Below are 22840 nucleotides of genomic sequence, written 5' to 3' on the forward strand. Positions count from 1 at the left end.
CATTTGTCTCTTCATAATTGTTACCATTATATTTTAATAAGCTGATAAAAATATCTAAATAGGATTGAAAAATATCTCGATAGGATAATCGTAATGCAATATGTATGTAATATCAGTCGACATATAAGAAAAAAAAAAAAAAAATAAAATAAAATAAAAAGAGAAGAGAAACGAGAGAAAAAATTCACCCGAACATATCAAAATTCTTACTTCGAAATAGATTCAAGAAAGGGAAGGAGACCGAGCGAACCCTAAGGTTTTTGTAGAACACGTTAACCTTATATAATCCGGAATTGGCAGGAGGTATTTCCTAATATCGAACGCGCCATTCTCTATCCTTCTCTTTGCCCCTTCGTCCCTCGAAAAAGAATGTCTTGGTGACGTCGCAGAAAAAGACAGCGAGAGAGAGAAGTTCTTTCTTTCTTCTGAAATCTCCCCAAAACAAAGGACCTCCAATCCTCGTTGCGAACGACACCTTCGCGTATATATAGATTATAAATATATGTGTGTGTGTTTGTGGATGTATATATATATATACATACATACATATACACACATCTATGTAGAACGCAAAAGGGAATGAGAAAAAAATTCTCCATTTCTCGTCAAATTCAGCGTTGCACGATGAAAATTACGTCGTCCTTGCTTTCGCGCCCGAGATTTTTCTCAAAACGAGGCCAACGAAGCTTGGTTGCGGATGCACGCATGACTGTTCGAGCTCTCAGAACATCGCGTTACAGGGATTTTGTTTTTCGAATAGACTTTTTTGCAAGGGATCTTTCTTCGACGGACAAATTCATACCGACAGCGTTTAAAAACGCGAAATGGCGAAACCTGTATATAAAATTTTCCTAAGTTCTTAAAAGTTCCTGATCGTCGGCAAAGTCAATGGGAAAATTAATATTCTATGTAAAAATAATGTATTTTTCAAAACTTTTATAGTAATTTTAATACTTTGATAAATATTTACTTCGACTCTTTTAATATATTTCAATTTTGTGCGAGAACGTTGGTAATATCTACTAATTAAAACATTTTTGTTAAGTAAACTCTCAATAATTCGATCATATCTTGATCAAATATCATTCGAGATGTATGTGTATATACATATATATATATATTCTTTTTTATGAATTTTGCAGATAAAATAAATAAACTGCGAGTTAAAAAATAAACAGATTTTTTCTCGAATTCACGATTGAAAATTTTTACACGCAATATCTCTCTTTCTCTTTATTTATCTATCCATAGTTTTATCTTCTATTTATAAGCCAGTGGCATGTTAGCGTTTTCGGAAAAGCGTAGACGGGATTCCGTCACAATATTGCATCGCTGGGAATTATTTCGTCGTGAGAGTTCACCCGAAATGTTTTCGGAATTTTCGTGTAAAATTAATGGAATCCAAGCACTCGACGAACATTCGTATTCGTGAAACTAAAGAGTGGAAGTTGTGTCTTTGTGAAGCGCATCATTTACGGAAAGAAAAGAAAGTCATTACAGAAACATTCCATTCATAATCTTGTAAATTTTATTAGGAACAATAATTTAATATATCCTTTCTCTTCTTTCTCTCTTTCTCTTTTTTCTTTACGTTAATCAGTTAACAAGTTTGCATAAAAAAGAAAAAGAAAATTATCTCCATGTTTTCACGATTCGTCGATATCGGCCCTTAATTATCGATAACTTTCTCGATTATATGCAAAAAACGGCATAATCGCTAAACGCCAAAAGGAACGGCAAAACGTAATTTCAAATTCAATGAACACAGATGTGCTTCCGTTACAACCTCATTTGGTCCCTTTCCCCTAACTTCAAATTCTCTCGACCAGCTCTTCTTCGCCTAATTGTAAGAACTATTCTCCGTATCAAGATAGTTCAACGGTAGGAGAGAGAGCGTGCGCGGGCCGATCGTAGGACGGTGCGCGGTCTTCGAAAGAGATTCCATCCGACGGTCTATCCATTCATCTATCCATCCATCCATCCATTTATCCATCCATCCATCCATCCATCCATCCATCCATCCATCCATTCGTCCGTTTGTTCATCTATCTATCCATCCATCCCTTTGGTAGTCAGTCGGCTACCTCAACGAAGCAGGCACACTCACAGTGATCACGAGGAGAGCCACGAGAGGGCTTTTCGAAAAGGCACGTCGCTGCCGTAGGAGTGGCTAGACATGTACTAGAGTGGGGTTTGCAATATATATATATATATATATATATATATATATATATATATACGTACACACACGTACACCCACACACACAGGTACACACATACAGACAGAGACAGAGATACGTCTAGAGAAGGTCATGGAAAGAGAAGCGAATAGCCCGAATAGAAAGAGACAGAGAAAGGGCGATAGAGAGAAACCGACCGAGAGAGCGAAGCTGGCAAGAGGAGGGAGTTGTAGGAGTACTGGAGGGGAGAGTCGCGTGCGACGAGAGGGGAGGGTGAGAGGAGTAGTGGGATGGAAGCCGCGAGAGCGTGAGAGGGTTGCGATTGTGCTACAGTCGCACCGCGACACCCCCAACGAGTGAAACCGCGCGCGCCCGGCGATCTCTCTTTCTCTACTCTTCTCTCTCTAGCTCTCTCGTTCTCTCTCTCTCTCCCTCTCTCTCTCTCTTACTCACTTACTCACTCGCTCACTCACTCTGTACCTCTCTACCTCTCTGCCTCGTTCACTTTCTATGTTATATTACTGGTGGCCACGTATACACGAAGGATCCGCTTCGCGAACAGTGCTATGCTTTTAAGGCTGCGATCGAGGCACTCGTCGCTGCCACCAACCTTGTCATCGTCATCGTCAAAAGCGTTATTCTTCGTCTTCTCTTCTTCGTCTCCTTCGGCTTCCGTTTCTTCGACGTCAACGAATTCGGCCGCCACGCTGCCGCCGACCTTGTCCTTGCTCTTGTTCCGTGACCATCGCAACCGTTGCTACTTTCTTCAACAGGATTTTCATCAGTGGTCATTGTACACGGAGGATATCCTCGGACCCTCTAGGAAAGAGCACTCGACGTTTTTCTAATTCGGGTAAGTGAAGTGCTCCTTGTGTCTTTTCCACCTTTTTTTTTTGTCTTTTTTCTCTCTCAGACTTCTCTTCTTTTTCTTTTTTGTTCTCTTTCTTTTTTTCTTCGTTTCCTTTTTTTCTTTCTCGCCCTTACGTCGCTCGCTCGCCCTTCGCGATTACTCTCGCTCTTATTCACTTCCCCTTATTTTTCACGTCACATCTCGATTAGATTCTAGAATTGGTGAAAAAGGGTAGGTAGAGGAGAAGTACTTCCAGAGACGTTTTCTTACTGGACGCGAACGAAATGGAATCGGACGGCGGAAACCTGTTGATGACGATTCTTTCTCACCTCCGGTAAAATTTGCCGACGACAAGTACCGTTCCGGTCGAGCATCGTCGTTGGCAAATTGAGATATTAAATGGATGGAAGATAATATTTATTTTCCCAACTCGTGTTCTATAATATTTGCGATTAGGATGAAAGTTTCGAAGGCTCTATTTCTCTTCGAATAAAAAAAACGACACGAGTATCATTCTCATTCGTTAGACCTTAGATTTTCACATTTTAATTATTCACGATCTTTATGGAAATATCAAGTGAATCATTGTCCAGTGAATTAGTGCGAAAGAAAATATTTCCTGCGAAGGTGTTGATCGATTTAAAAAGAATCAAACGACAAGAGTGAAAAGTGTAAGTGACTGAAAAGAGGAAAAGTATTCGATAAAAAAGTTTCGTTCGTACGAGTACGATCGGTTTCTTATCTTTTTCATTCTCGTCGAAGAAAAAAAAAAAAAAGAAAATTCTCGACAATATGTGAAACACGCGAAAAGCGTATTTTGGAGAGTCTCTTATACGGCGTGTAACGTGCTACGACCCATGTCTTGTTTCTTCCCATATTCCACCTCCGTATCATCTTCTCTATCGTTTCCTGACTTCTTCTCCATTGTTTCTACATACAACGTCCTTGCTCTTGCATCCTCCTACGTATTTGTTTTGCTCGTTTGGTGCATCTGTGGCCGATGTCGAAATTGACGCGTCGTCGTTCGCGAGCTCTTCTTTGGAATATTGCCAATGACTACTCACTGATTCGAAGACCTGTTGATGATCCTTCAGCCGGATTAAACGTTCGAGAGATCGTATCATATCGTATCGTATCGTACTCTGAATCGAATCGAATAGTTTTGAAGGAAAAAAAGAAAAAGAAAATCCTACTCGATGAGAGGATGTTTGAATTTTTTATATGTGTGTAATTCGAGAAAGAAAATAATATTAATGTTACCAGTACTTAGGTATATACATCAGTTGCTACTTTAGGCAGTATGCAATTAATTGATCGACTTTTTAAATGGTGTGTATATATATATATATATATATATATATATATATATTCTCGAATCTTGGAAGATCTACTAAAATCCAATAGAAACGTATACAAATGATCGTAGCAACGTTAATCTCGTATCTTCGCCATCTTTACCTTACCTCTAGTTTCTAGATAAATTCATTCGATTTACCGTGCTGCTACGGAGAATTAGTTACAATCGTCAGTAACGAAGGATTCGTTTCTCTGATAGAACAGCAGAAATATCAGTCGACGAACTCAATTGTATCTCTTACTCTCTCTCTCTCTCTCTCTCTCTCTCTCTCTCTCTCTCTCTCTCTTCTTCACTTCTCTCTTTCTTAAATTCATTCTTGTTTAATAAATAGAAGAATATTCTAAGAACAAAGGATTGTATAAAGAATCGACTATGTCTATCAGAAAAAAAAAATACAAAGAAAAAATCCTATCTTTTATTAAAATATAATATTTTTTATCTCCAGTCCGTTCGTTCGATGAAAGACGAAGAAAAAGAAAAAGGTTACAAAAAAGGGAAGTTGAGTCAAGATACAAAAAAGAAAAATTCGAAAAAAAAGAAACAATTTCTTCAACCCCTTTATATTTTTCGATAGTAAAATCGCTACGGTATCAATATCGTGTCATCAATACTAACGTTTCGTACAGTCTATCGATATCGTATCTTTTAGCAGGTGAAAAAACGTGTTATAAAAACCTTTACGAAAAAGAGATACGAGTGAAAAAGATAAAGAGAGAAAAGAGAGAGAGAGAGAGAGAGAGAGAGAGAGAGAGAGAGAAAGAGAGCTTGTTTGCGGAAGTTGTCTTATCAGCTTGTTTTCGTTTCATTTCCTTCTTTCTCCCTCCCTTTCTCTCTTGTTCTCTCTTTTCTTCGTCACAAAGCGCTAATCTTCGTGAGCACGATCATTTTTACCTTTTTTCCTCAACGCCTTACCTCTTATGTTTACATACGGTCCTTTCTTTTTCGTTTTCCAACGTTCGAGGCGGAACCATTGCACTTTATCTCAAGGGCGTTATTTAACCTGGAACCTTGCCAATAGCGAATAGTGCTGATGTATCAGATACCTGTTGTTGACCCAGCATCTTCAAGGCGAGACAAATTTCGGACGACATGATTAGAGAGTTGGAAGGAGTTGTCGTCGGAAATTGCGTTTCACGAAGTCTCGAATTACCGATGTGTCTGTGCTGTTATCTGTGATTTTTCTTTTCGCAAGTTCGTCTTAAAGCTTCGGTAATTGTTTAATCGTTTGAATAATAATTTACAGAGAGCGTGAGATCGTTAAATTTGTATTAACTTTACGTACGAATGGTAACTACTAGTCATAAAATTATTTTCTTTTTTTTTTTCTTTGGTCGAGAACTTTCATCGCGAGATCGAATTTTACTTACAGCGCGTATCTTACTTTTAGTTTCGCAGAACACGAGAAACGTGTAAAAGCGACGATCGATGAAATTGTTTAAGATTAAATGAAAAGATTGAAAGATTCAACTTTTCTTTCGATAAAAGATTACTAGAAGATTCAAGGAAAAAAAAGCAGGTATTTCGGATCTAGATAAAACTTTCGTGGCTCTAACTTTGACAATAGCCTCGCATTTCATTCTTTGCATAGACTTCAAAGATAGTATTACACCTGGAATTTTTCTCTGACAGCGTCAAAGCTTTTTGCGAATAGGAAAAAAGGAAAAAAAAGAGAAAGAAAAGAAAAAATAGAAAAAGGAGAAAAGCGAAAAACAAACAAAAATAAAAGAGAGAGAGAGAGAGAGAGCGAGAGAGAGAGAGAGAAGAATCATATGAAAAAAACATTCCCGTCATTTTTGAAAAGGTGCATCGTGGAGGTTTAATGGCTAGATAAATTTTCAATGAGTTTGTTTATCACGATGGTGTCGCATACGAAAGCCGGAGAAAAAAAAGATATATTTAAATACCGTGCTATACCATCGATACTCATACAGCGTTTCAGCGAAATAGATCGATCGTGCGCATTTCGATAGATTATCCTTTTCGATCGCGCGCATCTTGGAGTGTCGGGCGAAGTAACCGAACGAAAATTTATTTATCGCGAAACTAGAGTTAATAGCGAATGGATCGTTTCACGAAAGATAATATCCCCTGGATGGGTTTCTATCGTCTACCGAGTTAAATTAATCGTCGTAAAAAAAGCGCTAACCTTGGCAGGCATATCGTAAAGTTCTATTGGATCGGGCCGAGCAAACTCTTTGCCGTATAACTCGACGTTTACTTTACGGATTTTCCACTTGAAACGACGAACGTCGAAGTGGTGTTACGCCGAGCTGTCTTCGTGTGAACATCGAGAGTGAGCGAGAGAGAGGGAGAGAGAGAGAGAGAAAGAGAAAGGAAGAGAGCATCTTAGATCTCCCTAAGGACAAAGAGAAAGATAGAGAGATAGAGAGGGTGAAAAGGAGTGTGAGAGAAAGAGAGAAAGAAAGAGAGAGAGAGAGAGAGAGAGAGAGAGAGAGAGAGAGAAGATAGAAGTGATCCTAAGGGTCCACTCGACTGATGAGAGTATCACGTAGTTAAACATTGAACGCTCACATATCTTCCACGGTCCACGGACATCCTGATAGACGCGTCCTGATGAAAGTTTCATCGTTGACTTTGTCCTACTCTCTTCCTCTCTCAACTCTCTCAGCACCTCGATAATTGCCAAGATTTAACCTTTCTTCCGGCGGTCAATGAAGGCTTTTTCGATTATCCGATCGACGTGCGCCGGAAACTGGTGATCGCTTTCGGTCTTGCCATCCCTCATCTTTTCTTCTCCTTTCTTCGTGCATACTTTTTCCTTTTTTTCTCTCTTCATTTTCAAACTCTCTCTCTCTCTCTCTCTCTCTCTCTCTCTCTCTCTCTCTCTGTTTTCTTTAACGTGCACTGGCTTCATCATTCTCCAGCCCCGCTAAATCTCCCATTCCTACGTCGTTCCGACACGCTTTTCGATTTTGTTAAGAAGAGGAGATATTCCTTAATCGAATTCTCACGCCGAGGCGTGCGTGGCTATAATGGATTACGTGGAATGGAATTCGACTTTCTTTTTGCTTCTTCCAGCACGTGGATAACATATACTGTGCTCTATTCAATATTGCCCGGTGGCTTGGAAAGTGGATCGACAATAGAATTGAAAGAGTTAGGTATATACTTGTTCATATCTCTTTTTTTTCTCGTTCTCATTTGTTCGTTTTATTTTCATCTATACGTAACAACAATCTTATTTACGAAAATTATTACAGTTTCCATTAGTCGCAGTCGGTGCTTTATAAATTTTTGAACATCGATTAGCAAATTGTACCATTCGTACGTAACGATATCGTCCATTCAATTCTCGAAACTTTCCTGATATAATTTATCTCTTATTACGATTAGAAATTAGCGATGATAAAAATACAACGACTATCAAGGAAAGAAAATATGAAAAATCATGGAAGAAACATCGGCTTATCTAAGAGAACTGCATCGAATTTTTATGCCCTTCTAGGGTGATATAAGAGATGGATAAGAGAGAAAGAAAGGGAGAAAGAGAAAGTTAATAAAAATTCTACCTCCCTATCTTCTCGCCTAATGCCCCGACAAATCGCTCGTAAATTTCTTTCAATGTACACGCTTACATAATCCTCAGTTATCGAGCGGAATAAGAAGAGCGCGAGTAACGCGAAGCCGACGTCCGGTGGTGGGGGAGGTTTCAAGGGTGAGAGGCGAGGGGCGAAGTGAGTGAAACTTGGGGGTTTGAGCACGATGATAAAGGAAGTCAAGAACGGAGTAAGAAGTCCCGAGGCATTATATCGCGCGATTATCAACAGGTCCTCCTCTCCATTTAAGCATTCATTGGCAATCATCCAAGTGGCATTCTGGCCCTCTCTCGACCGAAGGAATCGAAAGACCGCGTGGTACGCGAACTTGCTTTTCCATTTCCTTTTTCTCCACTCTTCAAACTCTATAGAAGTAGCTATAGTTTATTCATAGATCTTCTATCGGATCGTCTATTTCTCGACTATCTCTCCTTTTTAGTATCAACTTTTTTTCATTTTTTATTGTCTCCTTCTTATTATTCTTTTTTACTTCGTTTCGTACTTTTGCTCGCACGCATCTACGTATCCAATCTTATATTCCAATCGATTTGTTCTACAACGGAAGGTTTCTAATACCCTCCGGAAATTTTGATTTTCATGAAATCTCGTAGAGCGCATTGGCGTTTTCTTTTTTTTTTCTTTCGAGCGACGATCTTCTTTTCAGCGGATATTAAATAATTTGACTTGTTATGTAGTTAATGGATTGAGTCCTTAGAGAATAAAAAGATATGTTTTTCTATTTATTCTAGATATTGGTAGACTGCAGATATTATATTTAAAAATATTAAAGAACGTTAATAACCACCTATGAGTATCCTATAGAGATATGACGTAGATACGAGCCACCCTAGCGGAACCTCGCACTGGCCAATCACGAAAAACGTGCTTTTTGCAACGTTATCGTTGCATTTACTCAATTTGCATTCTAATCGTTCTAATTCGATCGAGTCTCTTTTTGAGGAAAAATCGATGTGTAGATATAAGTTATTTACAATTGCAAATACTTTTAAATATTTCCTTCCCCTGGTCCGCTTATATAGTCAGCCAGCGTTTCGAACATGATGCAATTTTTACATGAAAAACATTTTCTCGTCGTTCCTTTTGTAAGCCGATACTCTCTGAATGAACATTCAGACATTTTAATTAAAATCCAAATTTTCCGAGTTAGATATTTCTCTTCGTTAATTTAAGCACGATTTGAACGTTAACGCTTGTCCTTTGAACGAATAAATAAATAAAATTCAAAGGAACGAGTGGTCCTTTTACGAAACGGCAAGGACATGGTCATTAAACGGACATTTTCCGTTAGCAAATAATAACCGATGAGGGAGCGCGCGCGTTCTTCGTCTGGCTATGCATGCGCTCGTTATTCCCCTTTTATTTGTTTCTTTTTTCTTTTTTTCTCTTTTTTTCTTTTATCTACCCTCTCCTTTGCCGGCATCGCAAAATTTCAGATTGCGCTTTAATATCCGGCGACCGCTTAATACGCGATGACGCTTTTTCTGGGATTTCGAAGCTTTATTACAAAAAAGGTTCGACCTAGCCGACGGGGACGGCAGATGTCACGTATGCTTTTTTTTGCCACGTATGACCGTCGATACGCCTTCCACCCTTCCTCCCACCCTCCTCATTCTCCTCATCCTCCCTCAATTGCTGGACCCATCTCTATACCCCTATCACCATCCCACGCAATCCCCTTTCCATTTCTATCCAGCAGTGGAGCGTTCACGTCGAAATGTCCTTCTCCTTTCTCCTTCGCATCCTTGCGACACGCTTGTCCTGCCAAACTTTCCTTTGTGAAATGAGTTTGCGCATTCTGAAACGTTACGAGCGTGTATGTATCTACGTATCTATTATCTCTATACTCGTCTGCGTTGCTGCGTAGGACGAAGAGAAGAGAAGAGAAAGAAATCCAATTGGAAACGGACTAGAAAAATTAATCATTATCTTTGATCTTTTTATACGCGTTGGTCCGTTCGATTTTTGTTACGAATGGTAACGTTGTATATTCTCGTAGGATATTTAAATCGAATATTTAAATTCATCAAACTGCATCCATGATCGTCTTAATAATAATATGTATATATATATAATTAATTATATACTTATATGGCTTATATTAAATTCTCGTCGATAGATACGATCAATAGTTTTGTAATAATTTAGAAATTACGAGAACGTTCGTAAAAAATGAACGATTATAGATTCTCGTGGATATTAACAATGAAGTTTCATCGATAGAGGCAGCACAGATTATTGAATGACTATCGCATTTGCTATTTTCGAAGGAGAGACTTCCGATGTTTTTGTAAACATGAAAAAATCCGGCAATTAAATTTTTGTCATTAAAAGTACGATTAAACGACGGCATATGTTTTTAAAGGAACAACGCTGAGCTATAAAATTTGCATTCGTAAATATATTTCGGTTTTACATACATTTTTTTTTTGCGTTGACGCTACAACCAATTCACTCGTTATACCGAATAGAAAAAGTAAAAAAGAGCGCAAAAGAGAATGACGTCGGTATAATAATAATTATAAATTTGTTGCATTCACTCATTCTATTTACCTTTAGTGTACGTCTCTAGCGTAAAACAACGTAACGTACAATCGTGTAACAAAATTGTAATATTTTTTTTTCCATTTCTTTTTGTCACCTACGTGCTTCAAAGAATTACAATTGTTTGAACATTGAACGAAGAGAGGAGACACCAGATAAAAAGTACTCGAACGTCGGCCGATCATTACTCTAATCTCTGCATTTATTTCAAGCACGTTTTATATTAAAGTCATCTCGTCAATCGATTAATTATCAATCATCGAGATAATTTGGCCATGATCATCGAACGTGAAACTGATATTCGAGCGTTCTCGCTCGAGATATATCGTCGGATAAAAGAAAAGAATAAAAAAAAGGAGAAGAGAGCGGAGAGTAAACAACAAATTGATTGCTAGTTTTAGCGCTGGACAGTACGTATACGATATGATATTAACCTTTCAAGTATTCATCGCCATTTGCTGAAATGAAAGACAATAAAGACAAAGTCTCGTTAAAACCGAAGATTCTATGGATTCCTCTTCGTTAAAACGATTTGATTGTATAAAAACGACGTATACAAATATTACAAAAAACGTTACGGATAAAGCTAACGAGAATGGAAATTTCCAACGAATAATTGGTAGAACGACGGTGACTCGAATTAAAATGATAATTAGAAAGAGAGAACGAAAAAAGTTTGACGATTTGAGCCAATTAACAATCTCGATAAAACGCATCTTTTCAAATTACGTTCTTAAGGGGATATCTTTCGGTTTCTTCCTTTTTTTTCCTCTTTCTTTTTTCTTTTTTCCTTTTTTGTTGAATATCGCGCTGGATCCCAATGGAACGAAAAGGAGGAAAAAGAACGGAGAAACGAAGAGAAAGAGAGAATACTGCTAGCATCCAGATTTGCCAGGCCGCGATTGTAGTGCTTGGATATTCCTGGCAGCCTCAATCGACGATGCATTAAAAGCACCGTCGAAATGGCATATCGGCGAATGCGGATCGCGAGAACGCATTTACTTCGCAGATATAATGCACTCTCGGGGAATTTCATTGTAATACGATCGCATTAAACAGAGAAACGGTGATCCTGTTAAAGATCGTCCGTGCGAAGGATATCTCTTTCTCTCTCTCTCTCTCTTTCTCTTGTTCTCTTTTAAAAAATATAATATAAAGAAAGAAGGTTTCGCACTTCTCCGGCACTTTCGTACAAGGGAAATGCTTTTAAATCGGAACATTTCGACATTTCGTATATATATATATGTGTGTATATATATCGCATTTCTTCTTTCGAAAATTTACAACGTAAAAGTCGAAGTGCGAAATCGTATATATGTATGTTGCATACGTCGGAGTATTATATTTTGATCGAACTATGCAAGTACCATTATTTATTCAGTAGTATTCATGATAATATCGACGATATTCACATGGATTAATTGATTGAAATAGGACACCCTTTACAGCCTCGGTCCAATGTTCCCTTTCATCGAGAAATTTCTTTCGTGGAATATCGAAGCGATGCAATCAATGATCGTATTATTGTATTATCGAATCACATACGATCCTTTATCGAAATAATCGAAAAATTATTATAACAAAACAGATATATATATATATATATATATATATATATAGAGAGAGAGAGAGAGAGAGAAGGAGAGAGAGGGAGAGAGTGATAAGAACAGGTAGGACCAAATGGAGGATGGAAATAAAGCTGCTTTCGAATTCATCTCAATGTTATCATGACATTTATCTAAGGCTTATCGCAAGGCAGACTTGGAATGCGACGCATCAGTCACGAAATGAAGTACGTTCTCAGAAGAGAGGAGTCGAGACGAGGAAGAAAATGGAGAGGAGGATTGGTACATAGGGTGTAGTATGTGAGAGATCGTAGAGGATGGCATACGCTGAAGCGTTATAAATTGTTCCATATGCAGTGCATTAGAGTAAGCTTGGCACGCACTGGACGTACCTCCTATTTATTGCGAGAATCCACCCGAGCTGCATGGTAATTCCTAGGAAAGTTACAATGAGATGTTCTATTTGAAATATAACAACCCGTCTAAGATCTTTCTTGTCATTTTCTTACCGCGAGTGAATTATTTCTTTCTTCCTTTTTCGTCTTTTTCTTCTTTATTTCTTTCTTTTTTTTCTTCTTCCATTTTTTATTTTTTCTGATCTTAGTAAAAACGCTGAAATAAAAAAAGAAAAACTGTTATAAACTATTAACAAAAACTTCTCCATCCTCGTAAAAGACAATTGATACGAAGGAAGCAAAAGAGATGGGATTAGCGAGCAAAAAGGAGAAAGAAAGAAAAAGAATGAAAGAAAGAGAGAGAGAGAGAGAGAGAGAGAGAGAGAGAGAGAGAAAGAGAAAGAGATGAAACGATCAGGCGTCGAAGGACGACGCACTATGAACATTGAAAGCGAACCGGGGTGGAGACGATACGAAGTGGGGCTTGAAAGGAGTGGGGTTGGAGGGGTTGCTCGGTCTACGCTGAAGCGTTATAAATTGTTCCATATGCACTGCATTAGAGTATAACGCGGCGGCTCAACCGCGCACCGGACGTCCCTCGTATTTATTGCGATAGGTTTTCGGGAGCAAAACGCTCGACCCGCCAAATTTATCGTTTCGCGCACAAAGACCACTTTCCCGGATATGCTCTTCTCTCTCATTTTGATCTCTCTCTTTCTCTTTCTCACATATACACACACGAATACATACGGACACACAGAGACGTTTTCATCCCTTGTTATGATTGTTGTTGTCGTTGTAGTCAGCCCATCTCGGTTTCCCTTTGGAACGGCAAATATGCGAGCGAATTTCTCGCTAAAATTCAACGACTAATTTTTCAACACCCTTCCTGCCGTTTTGTTTTCACAGCCGATGCGTGCACTTTTTTGGACTGTACCACCACGCGCCTCTCTCTCTCTCTCTCTCTCTCTCTCTCTCTCTCTCTCTCTCCTTTTCTCTATTTCTATCTCTCTGTTTTATAACGTTCATACGTTGCCAGTTCTTTTTTATTATTCTTGTTTCTTTTGTTGTTAATTAAAATATGATTTACTCGCGATGGAAGGTCTAGTTCGAAATTGAGACTAACAATAATTATCATTGGTTTATCGTAATCACGAGGAATTTATAAGCTCGTTAATAGTTAATAATTATATATATATATATTTATATATATTTATATTTATGAGGAGAAACGCGAATAAAAAATTTGATGAGACAATAGTAATAATTGTACCAAGGAAAATGAAATGATCATTATTGTCAAATAATCTAAAAAGAGGAAGAATCGAATAACAATAGTGCGAATGCTTTCAACGTCTTCATCGAATACTTCCTTTCCCTTTTCATAAATAAGCTATTCGACGGGAAGCATTTGAACAATGGAGTCGTCGGGCATTCGGATAAAGCGAGCTTGCGAACGGCTATAAAGTTGGCTGGGGGTAAGAGTAGTGGACGTCTTAATGCTTTATTGCGTCGTGTTGCCTCGAAGCAAGGAAAGCAATCGACTCTTCGAAACTGAAGTTTCCGCGGAGTTCGCTGGGCACGAGGTTGCCTTTAGGCTACGTTAGAAGCCTTCTTCGACTTCAGTATTAGTAGCATCCTATCTACTCGGCTACCAACGAGAGGAAAGATCGAAAATGCGAGTAGAATCTCCTCACGATTTTCTATCATTTTCTTTTACTAGCACTGTAGTCAGCCCAATAGCGATAATCGCAATGAAAAGAATAGCTTTCAGAAAGTTCATCGAGATTGATCTAAGGTCGATTGTTACGCTTTCTTTTTTCTTTTTCTTTTTCTTTTTTGGGGCTTTGAAAAAAAAAAAATAAATAATACAACCACGTTCGGTCAATTTTGAAAAATAATAATAATATACTCCTATCAACGACTTGATTTATAATATCAATCAAAGATGAGTTATCTGTTCAATAGTTATTCAATATGAAACATTCTCTCTCTCTCTCTTCTCTCTTTCTCTCTCTTATATTTTCATGATAATCGTTCAATTTACACGTTTATCATATAAAACGATGTCTCTAATCGTCATCATCCCTTTCGTAATTCCTCGTATCTTTTTAATTTCTCTCGACAATAGAGTTAACGTTTTAAATAAATTTCGTTCTTCTTTCCATCGCTACATTTTTTTGAAGATTTAATTTTCCCGACTGACAAAAGAGAAAGAGAGAGACAACGACAGAGATAGAATTTTAAAGAGAAAAAGAGAGAGAGATAGACTGACAGAAAGAGAGAGAGAGAGAGAGAGAGAGAGAGTCGAACGAGTTGAACGTACAGAGGATTTCCAGTCTCGCCATCCGAAATTCGAATTCTCCGTTCGGTGGTAGCCCGAACCGATTATCGGTTACGACGGTGTTGGCGGCGGCGTTGTATATATCGAGTGATTAATGAGCGTGCCGATAGGCGCGCGAGATCGAGTTCGAAGCCGGCCGATAATTTATTAAGATTCGAAAGCCGCCAATCGAAACGCTCGTACGGGCCCTTTGCCAGCCTCTCCGACCCTCCCTTCCAACAATCCCTTCGCTTTTACCAACCCCCTTTATCCCTCTCGGACACTACGCCACCACAATCAAATCGAATGTTCACAGACTCGTCCTGCACACGGTTATATGCTTCAACTCGTGTGCGCGCGCGAGTTCACACACACACACACACACACACACACACGTATACATGGTAATCGTATAGGACACTCTCTCTTTCTCTCGCGCTCTTGCTCTTTCTATTCTCCGATCGAGAGTATTCACGTGCTCGTGATAAAACGTTTTAATTAATATCGCAGGAACTAGGTAAGTATCCACGAATAATGTTTCTTCGATTCTCTTTCTCGTTTAGACTTTGGCACGTTAAATAATTATTGAGATAAAATTTAAGACTAGTAAGTTCGCTTTGACACACACCGAATCGTACGCGGAAGATTATTATCTTCGAGCGATAGTAGAAATAGTTTAGAAAAAAGAGAAACGTATTATTATATATAGTTTTTCCTTTTTTAATTCCTTTCTACTTCATCGTAGTATTTGTGGAAACTATAGACTATTTGTTCAGCTATGATTTTACATAAAAGTCGATACTATTATTGCGAAATATTCCAATAAAATAATACGAAAGAGATCGCGAATTTCAAACATTTTATAGGGATTGCGTTACACTTTCGAAAGTATCTAAATGTGAACATGTATTTCGTATGTAAATTTGATCGATTAAATGACAATATATCGTACTTGCTAGTTCGAGTCCGGGTATTTGTTATGCGGTAGCAGTAATCGACATTTGTTTCCATTTTCTCACGTGGTCGAGAGGAACGTGTACCATCAGACGCTTAGAAATTCATAATGGCGATACGGCTGTGTTTAAAATTTTACTTTCGAAATGTCGCATCGATAAAGAAAAAAACGAAGGAGAAACGAGAAACAAGAAACTTATTTCAACGTGTATACGAAGAAATTAATTGGATTTTCCTCGGAGAAGATCTTGATGTCGTATCTACTTTCGTTCATTCATTTCGACGTACCGAAAACGGAGTGCCGCTTTGCCACGGGATTCCATTTCAGAGCTTTCTAACCCAGTTTTGTGAAGCACGTACATATGTACCGTATACATAGAACGTAATGATAAAACAGTCGTCGTATAAAAGAAAATGCTATCGGGGAAACAATGTGACCATTAAATCGTATTTTCTAACAGGTACATTCCTTACATCCCCGTGTAGTCCTTATTTTAAAACAGAAAATACGTATCTTAATGGAAGATTCTCAATTAGATCCTTAAAATAGGAAAGAAGAGACGTGTTGGTAACGATCTTATCAAATGATAAATGTATTAAAAAGATAATCATAAATTACGAAGAGTGTCAAAAAGTATAATCGGAAATTTCCTCTCCCGAATTTTAATCAACCATTACATTATACATACCATGATCGCCCTCGATCGATCGATCGTAGAACTTTAGGATTGGAGGACTTACGAGAAAGAAATTCGTTGTCGTTATCGTCGAGATGCGATAGAAATCGTTGGTCGAGGGTCGATTCGGCGGCTCTCGTCATTTCGAGATACTCGCGCTCGAGTGCTTTCGAGACACTTTTTGATTTAATCGCGAGATCGAGCATTCGAGTGAGCACTCCTACACCGAAGTAGACGTCCCTTTGTGGCGAGCGCAACGCTCTGTGGCCCTCGACGCTCGACGACTGGAAACAATGAGCTTCGTTTCGAGCATCGTTTCTTCGACACTATGAACAGTGCCAATACCGGATGAATGTGAACGTAGTACTCCTTTCCTTCTTTCCCCTTTCCCCTTTCTTCTTTCGTCTTTACCTCTTTCTTCGCATCTGTTCTCGCAAAATGGAGAATAGAACTCACTTTCGGAAACGTCATCGAGGATAATTTACCCTCCGGGATAATTTTCTTTCTATTTAACGCTAATTACGATCCATCTCTTAGCGAATTAAACCGTACGATTGAAATGAAATACGCATGGGTACGTATCCAATACATTCTTTTTACCTCTTGTAACGAGCAAAGAACGACCAACTCTTTCATTATATTTTCTTACGATTAATCCGATCCATATAACATTCGCTCGTGATTTTTTTCCTTTTACGAACGCACGTTGAATATGCAAAGCAGTAATTGAACGATAGAGGAATTAGAGAATTTGAGATTTGAAGCGAAACGAAGCGAGTTGAATCGGATATAAGGGAACGTTCTGAAGGATCGTCGGGAATACTTTATAAACTCTTCCTCGAATGAAACGTATTATCGAATGTAAATATTAGTGTTAATTTGAAGATAAATAAAAAGTATCTCTGTCGAGTTGGTCTCTTTAAAATCTTAGGGCATAGGGGCACACGGAAGGAAAATGAGACGAGCTAGAAGAAGAAGAGGAAGAAGAAGGATAAAAAGAAAAAGGCAAAAAAGGAGAAAAAAAAGGAAAAGAAGCAAAAGAAGAAGAAGAAGAAGAAGAAAGACGTTGAGCAGTTTCCGAGATTATACCTATAGTTCGAACGACTCGTCTCTCAAGCCGTCCTTCACGCTCTCTAGATCCCTTTCCTTACCCCTTCGCGCACGGCAGTTGATCCCATCAGAAGTTTCCAGTATGTTTATAATCCACTAATCGCTCGCCTTTCTCAGGCACAATTTAAAACTTTTCCACGACGCCGTTATCCTTGAGTTCTCTCTTTCCCTTTCTATCTCTATCTATCTCTATATCTCTCTAACACCCTTCGTTCCCGTTGGTCCTTCTCCTTAACCCGACTTCATTTTGCGGCTCATAGACCGTCGAATTTCACGGAGTTACCTCTGACGCGCTTCCAAAAGATTCAACTAAAGGAAACGACGTCGAAGTGGTTGGATCTTCCAAAACGTTGGAAGGCAAAACGAGAATCTCCATTTTATTAGGCAGGAGCTGTAATATCGCACTTTTAATTATCCCACGAAACTAAATCTTTGAGAAATTTCGTTTTTACGATAAACCGTTTCTTCCTTAAAAACGAAAATACTCATATTTTGGGAAATTTTTATCGTATGAATCAAATAAGGCTATTCATCACTCCTCGTTTTTTACCAACCGTTCGAATCAACGATGAGTACAAGCGTACTTCTTGAAAAATTTATTTGACTTTTATTGTCTCAAATTATGCTTTTTGTCATCACGATTTATATTCTTTTCGCATTTATTGTAAGTAAAAAAAGAGAAAAAAAAACGCGTACCAAACGAGAATTTAACGCGTATTGTTATCACAGACTCATATTAGCATCAAAAAAGGATATAAATATAAGGGACCGGAAAAGTTTGAGTTCACGGTCTGCTACCAACACTACTTACTATAATACCGCACTAAGCCGATTGTTATGTTACGCATGAGAGGGGTATAATCTACGCAAGCTTATACAACGATACGATAAGCGCATCCTGACGAGGACAATGTTCCTCGCTCGCACTTGTAGTTGATATTTTGTTCATATCTGTCGCTGAAATCATACTTCAAGGTGATGAACAGCTTTTATGTAAGCGTAGAAAGAATCTGAAATCTACAATTCGTTATAATTTATTCAAAAACGTTTAGAAGCACGACGTTTGTTCCAATAACGAAGTCTAACAAAATAAATTCATCGAATGATCCGAGTGAGAAATTGTTAATAACTATAATGTATATGATCAAATTTATATCTTGATTGATACGTGCACTTCAAAGAAAAATAAAATTGTTACAATATGATACCATTAGTATTTACAATCGAAACAATTGATGCTTATATTTGCAAACTAATGTTTATGTGTATTCAGTAGAATCTATGTATATTGAACGATTGATAGTTACGTATCGACGTTGCGCATCGGTGAACGTATAAAATACGAAACATTCAACGATTGGAAACTTCCTATTTTCCTCTCGTAAATACTGCGTATAAATATTCGTTCGAATTCCTGAAAACGGCAGAATTAACAAAGTATTTCGATAAAATATTGAACGATATAGACGAGTTTTATATAGTAAATGTGCGTGCGCGGGTGTGTGTGTATATATGGACGTATGTATTTTTTCCTTCTACCCACCAAACAAAATATGCAGTTCAAAGTGTATTTCAATTTTCTAGCGTTTAATTATTTTTTTCTTTCTTTCTTTTCCCTCTTGTAATTAAGGGATATACAATTTTTAATTCGTACTTAGGCCTACATCCATAATTTTATTGTATTAATTAGCTATCTATATACGTGTACTTATCACTCTCTCTCTCTTTTTTTCATATCGAACTTCGTCTTTTTGTTTCCTCTCTTTGTCTTGAATTTAGTAAAGTGAGGAAAAACTTTTCGAATACTCCGTGGACGTGGTCGAAGTATCAAATTAAGGATTGATCGAGCGTAAACGCGAAAAGACACGACGCAAAATGGCGCAATGATACGAGAGCCATGAAGTTTGCACAGTAAAAATTAAAGTTTATTCGCTTGTAATAAAGTCCCACTTTTCTTCTTCCTTTAATTTATCGAACGAGTTGGTGAAGAAAAATAAAAAGAGAAGAGAAAGGATAAAAAGAGTGATCGAATTGATTAAAAGCAAAGATAATTTCGCGTGACGTGTAAAAGGTACCGATGGCCTCAGGATCCTCTTTGAAAATTGTTTATCTTGATTAAAAATAAAATCGAAGTGAGAAATCTTTTTGCCCTGGAGCATTATCCTGATCATTTTTTGAAATTTCATTTTCTCGCGTTTCTACTTTTTCTCTCGCGTTCTCGTACTTTTTCATTATTTTTATCTTTTTCTTTTCCTATTCTCGAACTCTCTCCTCTTTTATTTCTTCTTTCTTTCTTTCTTTCTTTCTTTCTTTCTTTCTTTCTTTTTTTCTTTCCTTTATTTTTCACTTTAGTTCGTATGGGTACAAAGATCATCTCGTGAACGATGTACCCATGCACTCTGTATTATCATGCATTATAGCGAGATACAACGTGGCGTTACTAATATCTAATATAATTAGCGTTCTCGCGGATTAACATAGAATTCTGTGCAGTATAATTAATAAACTAATAGAACCAATAGAATAATGATACATGCATTAACTTACGACTTAATCTATAAATCTTAAAACTATTTTTCATGAAAAATAATGACGAAAATGAAAAACAATTCAAATGAAAATTATGAAATTTCCAGTGACCTTTTAGTACTTTATATAGTATGCTCTTTATGTTTTTTAATTTTGTATGTCATGTATATGTATAATTTTTTTTTTTTGCCGACGTCTCATAGAATCATTTCATATGTTTAATAATTAGAATCTTTAAAACGCTTTGAAGAAACACATGTTTGGTGGTTGGGCGATGAGCCACGTAAAGGGAACATTTCTGATTCATGTTTTGTAACGTAGAAAGGTATGTTTTAATTACGAGCCACATCAGACATATTAAATTACGACTTTTGCCGTTGGCAACATGTAAATTATTAAAAACCTTCCGTCCTTTCATACATATACAACGAATACGATACAGAAAATTTTTTTTTAAAAATAATCGAAATCTTGTTGATCCAAAACTTAATTTTTATTTGTTTCTGTTGACCTTGTACTTTATATTTTTCTTTTTTGTACATTTCCTATTTTTCTTTCTTACCTCTGAATAATTAAAACATCTCTCATAATATGAAATATAAAAGGAAACGAAGCAGAGTCTAATAATGAGAAGCATTTGTTCAATAAGAGACAAAGTAAATGCAAAAACAGAAAAAGAGATTGCGAGATCATCCGTTTCTACTTTACTCTACACTAATCCTATAAAGGAATCTCGGCGCTAAAAATGAAACTTACATGTACGAGTTGAAAATTAAATTGCTTATGAGGAATTTCCTCATATTCTTAAATGAAAATGACATGAGGAGATGAAGATGAAGATAAAGAAAGAGAGAGAGAAAAGAAAGAAAGAGAAATTGTAATAAGAAATAGTCGAAGAAACGTTAAAGACGACATAAAAGTATGGGGTAGCAAGTGGCATGTGTATAGTATGCAATGGACGTTCCGACGAGGTTACGTAAAATGAATCATTTTATTTCATGGAAGAGTGAACGCGTCGGTCACAGGGGTAGACGAGGATCCTTTCGACGAGGGTGAAGAGAAAAGAGAAAAAAGAAAAAGAGAGTGAGAGAGAGAGAGAGAGAGAGAGAGAATCAGAGACTGGGCACGTGGTGCGTGCGAATCATGCCGTACCGCATTCCCTATTCTGTTTTCACCATGGAAAAAGGTTCTCGTTTTCTCGTTCGCTCATTCTATACGTTTATCTGTTCGTCTCTCTCTCTCTCTCTCTCTCTCCCTCTCTGTCTCTCTCCTTCTCCCTCTCCCTCGCTCTTTCTCTTTCCGTGCCACGTGAAATCGTTTCGCGATCTTCGGTCACTGGAAAAAATTGACGATGCATGGAAACGGCAGGGAGAAGAGGAATCTCTGTGCACGGTTCACGAGATAATTCTCGCGTTTCGAAATTCTCGCGAATCGAAATGCCGAACGAAATGCACACGCTCGCTGCTAGAGATAAAAATCGAGATAGATAGATACAGATATCGAGATATGTAGGTTTTTACAAGTTTTCAAAGAACTCGAAATTCTCGCGTGGATTTATTTTTAATTATACAACGTAAAAAAAGGGGGAAAAAAAAAGAAAAAAAGGAGAAAGGAAAGGGACGATTGATTTAATTTTTTATCTTATCTATTTTCGTGATTTTATGATAAACGTTTCAGGTAATATTGATTTCTACTTTTCTAATAGAAATAGCGAATTATGCGAAGCTTTTTATCGCTCGCTTTCTCGTCGACGTAAAGCGATTTCAGGAAATCAACTTCAACGAAAAGCAACGAACTATGGCGATCTAAAGGCAAATCGACCCTCGAACGATGTAGAATTCAACGCTTTATTGGTTAACTTTATTCATCGAAACGTTAGCAACCAAACGGGACGTAGCGAACGCAATCAATGCTTCGCTATCGGTTGCATAGTTCGTGGATCTCAATTTCCGCATCGGTTTACCTCTCGCCTCATTCGTAACATCGCTCACGGTTTCTGGCCTCTAAAATCGTACCAGACGATTTTACGTTCGCTTTTTTTTTTTTCTAAATCTCTCATCGAAATCGTTGCAAATTTTACTTTTATCGAAACTCCATAATCGCTTTAAATAAGATAAGAGATACTCGATTCATCCTGATAACTCATTAAACAAAACATCGATCGTATTAATATTTCGATCGTAAAAAATAAAAAAGAAGAAAGAAGAAAATGAGATACGTGTAATTAATGAATCGTGTAAAATGAGATATTAATTCGATCGAGTATCCTCTTTCATTGTCTTTACATCGTTTTTACTATTTTATTTTTTATTTATTTATTTATTTATTTATTTTTCTTTAGATCATACACAAACGCACCGTTAACTTCAGTCGCACTAATTTCTTTTGCGATGAATCGCTACGAGTCGAATTTTCGATATAGACAGCGATATATTTCCGACGATAAATCTTAATCCGTTAATAACGGTCGGACGAAGCGAGAGAACGCAAACAAATCTCGATTAGCCGCCGTGAAAGAGGTGTGTGGCCATTAAACGTTAAAGCTGAAAAAAGAATGAAAAGAAGAGAAAACTTTATCGCGATACGTCGGCGGTATATTGGAAACGTGTCGGTCGCGAAGTTTCTTTTCTAATCGTCGCACGTTGGATAAGAGCAACCGTATGAGAGTTTGCCGAAGGGCTTGGTAAATTCCATGGATTCTGAAAGTGGCTTTATACCAGGGTAAAGTGAACACGAAAGAGGGAAAAGGATAGGGAAAGAGACAAAGAGTGATGGAGAGTG

General features: G+C 37.6%; 1 protein-coding gene across 5 annotated transcripts in view; it reads left to right on the forward strand.

The window, feature by feature from the left end:
- Positions 1–2633: 2633 nt before the first annotated feature.
- The window catches only part of LOC122636019 (lachesin-like), a 100512-nt gene continuing 80305 nt past the window's right edge, over positions 2634–22840 (forward strand). For 4 of the 5 annotated variants that reach the window (XM_043826819.1, XM_043826816.1, XM_043826823.1 and 1 more), the window contains exon 1: positions 2634–3033. The gene's annotated coding sequence lies outside the window, so the exon portion shown is untranslated. Of the gene's footprint in view, positions 3034–22546; positions 22781–22840 lie in introns of those variants that run through there. The other variant, XM_043826818.1, reaches the window with a different exon arrangement.

The sequence above is a fragment of the Vespula pensylvanica genome, chromosome 20 (genome assembly GCF_014466175.1).
Source record: "Vespula pensylvanica isolate Volc-1 chromosome 20, ASM1446617v1, whole genome shotgun sequence".
NCBI lineage: Eukaryota > Metazoa > Arthropoda > Insecta > Hymenoptera > Vespidae > Vespula > Vespula pensylvanica.